Raw genomic sequence first — 5,843 nt, forward strand, 5'->3', positions numbered from 1 at the left:
CCATTTGTCCCCTTTTCATCTCTAGCCGTTGTCCAACGCATTGCCATTCAAAATCCTCCGCACATTCATCTACCTGTCAAATGCAAGGCTTTGTGCCGCCCCCACATCTTTTGCAGACCCGCCGCCCCCCCCTCTCACCCGCCGCATCTACAATCAGTCTGAATAGATAACCCGCCCCGAAACGTCGCTTAAACATTCCCCCCCACAGATGCTGCCTGATCCTCTCTGTTACTCCAACACTCAGTGTTTGCTCAATATTCCAGCATCTGCAATTCCTTGTGTCAGGAAAAACGCCTTGGAAAATGAAAATTGACGTTAGGAGCAAATATCTCAATGTCCGACTGCAGAAAAAGACACAAACAGAGTCGGTGAGCTGGAGAGTCAGATATACAACGGTCCTTTTATTAAGCATTAGGTTAACCGGGTAAAATAAAGAGACACACAGGTTTCAGTGGATTATAAGCTTCCAGATGTGGTGGACAATCCAACAGTTACAGACAGGGTTGTTAAAATGACCCACCTTTCGTTCTTATTAACCATCTTATAAACCCGACTTGTTACCTTCAAAGATAGCAAAGATACGTGGACATATCCCTTCGCTACAACAATTCTTTGACCTATTTCACATCCCAAATGCATAATGTCACTATTTCCTGTATTCATGTGTATTTTCTATACCTGATACCTGTCCGCTCAACTGACCAATCCCTCGATATATTCCTCTAACCTGAAGCATTGCATATTATTGTGACGCATACGGGTTTTAGTTTAAGTAAAGATTTATTTTTCTACGAAGTAAGAAATACACCGTCACATCACTGGAAAGGTTCGCGATGCCACGAAATAGTGACAGGGTGATTAAATCTGCGTAGCAATTGAACAATAAACAAGCATGGGTAACGCCTTAGTTCCTCTGCTAAATGTGCACCGTCCACCTCGGAGTTCCCTGTGAATTAAAGACATAAAAACAGCTTTTCCCCCTCGAGTAGTAGCTCTCTCTACTCAATAACCAAAGTCTGTAGTCTCTTTTTTGCTCTAGTTTATTTTCACCCACAAGTTTAGACCGTAATGTTGTATCCTTATTGTTTTGATGTGTTTATGCTTTATTCTTAACTAGACCGTGGACCCGTTGGGCCCAAACCTGCATTGGTGCAGCACCCTGTCCTTCCCCCCCTCCCCTCTCTCCTCAACCTCCCCCTCCCCTCCCCCTCCCCTCCCTCTCCCCTCTCCCCTCTCCCCCACTCCCCACTTTCCCCTCCCTCCTCCCCTCCCCCTCCCTCCCCACTCCCCTCCCCATACATCGCCCTCCCTCTACCCCCTTCCCCTTTCCCTCCGCACCCCCTTCCCCTCCTTCCTCCCCCGACCCCCCTTCCCCCCGCACTCCATTCCCCTCAACCCCCTTATACTCCCTCCTTAACCTCCCTCCACCCGAAACGTCACCCATTCCTTCTCTCCTGAGATGCTGCCTGACCTGCTGAGTAACTCCAGCATTTTGTGAATAAATACCTTCGATTTGTACCAGCATTTGCAGTTATTTTCTTACACCATTCATTGATTCATTGATTCATTGGTTCATTGATTAATTGATTCATCATTCATTGATTTATTGATTCATTGATTCATTGATTCATTGATTCATTGATGCATTGATTAATTGATTAATTGATTAATTGATTCATTGATTCATTGATTGATTCATTCAATCATTAGAAGAGATGCAGGGAAAATACCTACGAGCTTTAAAGATATACTGGAGAAGCACGTGTGACGTGCATGAAGCAGAACATTCACAGAACAAAGGAGGACCCGTTGTGTGTGGGGGGTGGATGAGGGGCGGGGTGGTGAAGGGGGGTGGGGGGAGAAGAAAGGACAACCCGGCGTGGGACACTTTGTAACTTTGTCGGCGCTATTTACGTGGCGACTCTTTGCCTCCCTGGGGTAAGCAAAACAAAGAATTTCACCGTGAGTCATCACATGTGGCAATAAAGTATTCACTCATTCGTTCGTTCGTTCGTACATTCATTCATTCATTCATTCATTCATTCATTCATTCATTCATTCATTCATTCATTCATTCATTCATTCATTCATTCATTCATTCACTCATTCATTCATTCATTCATTCGTTCGTTCGTTCGTTCGTTCGTTCATTCATTCATTCATTCATTCATTCATTCATTCATTCATTCATTCATTCATCCATTCATTCATTCATTCGATATACGAGAACACTCCATCGGCCTGCAGGTGGAACGATTAGGCCCAGGCAGTGTAGCTGTTCCATCAATAAATGGTTCAATATTGGAAAGGGCAAGAGTGCGAATATGTTGGGGGTCATTTGGCAAAATGCCAACATAGCCCGCATAGGCCAATATGCTCTTACTTTGCGATCAAATCTCTGCGACACGCTCAACATTGATAAACCGGTTCATTGGCCACTGTGCGTCAACTGTGACATTAAGGAGGATATCACTGTGCTGGTTTCTCGCAAATCCAACCCCGAGGATCGTTACAGGATGAATCATTCCAATTTCCATCACTATACAGTTCCGCGCAGTCTTCTTCTTTTGCATTATTGGGTTCTCCGGTCTCCCAAAATCTATAAGATAAAAGACCATGGAAAATATAATTGTTAATAGGATTCCTCTTTCAATCTTAGCTTTATGTGTGCATGCATGTTAAAGGATATGGTGCCGCTATCATGACCAGCATTTGCACTCCCATGTCTACGTGTTTAGTTTAGTATAGAGATACAGTGCGGAAACAGGCCCTTCGGCCCAGCGAGTCCACGCCGACCAGCGATACCGCTACGCTGGTGCTATTTTGCACACGAAGGAAAATTTACAATTTTTCTGAAGCCAATTACCCTTCAAACCTGCACGTCTTTGGAATGTGTGAGGAAACTGCAGAACCCGGGGAAACCCACGAGGTCACTGGAAGAACGAACAAACTCCGGACGGGCAGCACCTGTAGTCAGGATCGAAACCGGGTCTCTGGCGCCATAAGGCAGCAACTCCACCACGACGCCACCGTGATTCACCAAGTGACCTTGTGAATACCATGACGGTTCCTTTGCTGGGGGAGTCCTGCAAACATGTTTGGTTTGGTGTTTCAGCACTACCATTCAGGGAGCAATGAACAATCAGCAATAAACTTCCAAGACAGAATGGAGTGCACGCTGAAGTCAAACCTGCTGTTAATGGTGATCGTCGGCCCATACTACTCGTGATAGAGATCGTGACTTTGGGAGATGGTGTTGGGATAACGCGTGGGCCTAGATATGGTGAGTTGTGTGGGTGGAATGGGATGGCGTACGTTATTGTCACATGTGACAAGCCACGGTGACATTCTTTGCTTGCAAACTCAAGGTATGCAAGTAGTCGCCACATAAACGGCGCTACCATAGTGCCACAGGGGTGGGGAAATGGATGATGAAATTGGTCAATTGCCTTCCTCCTAAGAGGTCTATCCTGTGTGGAGTTGTTCTCCGGTGGGAATTGTTGCAGATGGATTAGCCTCGGCAAAATGTTTACCTACATGATCCTGAGTAATGCCTCGCCACGGCGAAAAATGCTTCGTGGGGCAAGTAAATTAGTGAGAATGTGAAGGAAGGACCTGCTGATGCTGGTTTAAACCGAAGATAGACAGAAAAAGCTGGAGTAACTCAGCGGATCAGGCAACATCTCTGGCGAAAAGGAATAGGTGACGTTTCGGATCTCGAGCATCAGTCTGAAGAAGGGTCTCGACCCGACACGTCGCACATTCCTTCTTTCCAGAAATGCTGCCTAACCCGCTGAGTTACTCCGGCATTTTGTGTCTACCCCGGAGTTTGTACGTTCTCCCGTGACCGCATGGGTTTTCTCCGAGATTTTCTGTTTCCTCACACACTCAAAGTCGTACGTAGGTTAATTGACTTGGTATAAATGTAAATTTTCCCTGGTGTGTGTCGGATAGTGTTAATGTGCGGGGATCGCTGGTCGGTGCGGACTCGACGGGCCGAAGGGCCTGTTTCACCGCTGTGTCTCGAAACTAAACTAAAACTAAATTGTCATCCCAGATATGCAATTGGAAATGATTATTTGGGATAGGATTCACTTACAGTTGGAAGAGGACAGAGGAATTAGAAACAGTCGGGTTGGCTTTGCCTGCTGAAAGTCTTGTCTTATCAATATGATTTAGTTTTGTGAAGAGGAGACGATTGTGGTTGGTTATGGAAGGGCATTGGATATTGTCCACATGGATTTTAATAAGACAATTGAAAAGGCCCTCGGTTGTAGGCGGATGCAAAAGATTACGAAACGAGGCATTCCAGGTATTTTGTTCGGAGAAAACCCGCGCAGGGAGAATCAACGGGGACAACGTACAACTCCGTACTGACAGCCCCGGAGTCAGGATCGAACCCGGGTCTCTGGCGCTGTAAGGCAGTGGCTCAACCGCTGCGCCCCCAGTAGTGGGAGAGGTGGAACAGGGAGATGCGTATGTTGGTGACAATTCGAAAGTGAGACAGAAAGTCTATGATATGATGAGCTGGAATACGATTAGTAAGTAATGTGGTAAAGGTCGTCTTCAAGGGAGGAGCGTGAGGCAGATGGTACCAGGTGTGTGTGTGTGTGTGTGTGTGTGTGTGTGTGTGTGTGTGTGTGTGTGTGTGTGTGTGATTCTGTGAACGTGCGAGAGTGTATGTGTGCGTGCGTGTATTGTGTGGGCGGGAGGGTGAGGGAGGGTAGGATTCGTCGTAGGTTTTGCGTGTACGAGGTAGATGGAAGATGATGAACGAAAATTGACGATGGGTAGCTGAACAAACGTGAGAGGACTGGATGTGAACCGGAGGAGATAGGAGAACTACGGATCTGCGTTGGATCTGTGAGGAATCAACGATCATAGTAATGTCCCTCCTTCATGTCAGCCGAAATTGGAAATTCATGCCATGGTGTTGTAGGGTACCCAGGCGCATGTAAGGGTTTGACGCATTGTGTTTTCTCTTTAACATTCAGCACCACAGATGTGAAATAGAAAGTGCCGCAGGAAAGCAACTCACTTTACAGAGGATTTGTAATCTGTTCCATCCACCCAGCGCCAGTCACCTTCAGAGACTTTATCACTGAGTCCAATCCAGCGACGGACTTGATTTTTTTTCCTTAAGTAGTCCTGTCATGGAAACGAAAGTATTTTAGTATATGTGGGACCAATAGTTCATGGCAGTATTAGTGACAAACACTCTAATCAATCACCTGCTCTCTGACATTCAGCCATTTGTTTATACCGAGCTATATGTTCCTCAGATATGAGCGGGAGGGATGTAATATGGGAGGTGTTTGGTATTGCCCCCGCAGTTAAGGTTTTCTCCATCTTCAAAGATGGAGGCTTCAAGAATGTTGGCCTAAATGGAGGGCAGGAACTTGACCTGGTCACCATGTACGTCATTTCCCGATCCGTCTCAATCTACATGGCTGTTTGTGTGAAAATTGGCCAATGAGAACTCATGGCCTGGATCCCATGGGAAGTGACGCTGGTCGGAATAGAACAATGAGAATTGGACATACAAGCGATGCCTTGCGGAAATGCGGCGTGTGTTCCTGAGTAGATGAACTCATGGAGACTGCCGGCATATTAATATTTCTATCAACCAAAACAAAATTACCTCCTCATTGTACTGCTTTTTGCGGATTATGCAATTTCACCGTCGACAATGTAAATCATCTGCCCACACACACAAGCCACGTCTGCAACGAGCCAGCACACAAGATCCACCCACGACAAGCCCCTGTTACCGGGGGTTACCTTTCGACCCTTGTTGCCCATCCCTGTTTATGTCAGACTTGAAGATGTGTGTCCATCATTTT

This window comes from Rhinoraja longicauda, chromosome 37, assembly GCF_053455715.1.
Source record: "Rhinoraja longicauda isolate Sanriku21f chromosome 37, sRhiLon1.1, whole genome shotgun sequence".
NCBI lineage: Eukaryota > Metazoa > Chordata > Chondrichthyes > Rajiformes > Arhynchobatidae > Rhinoraja > Rhinoraja longicauda.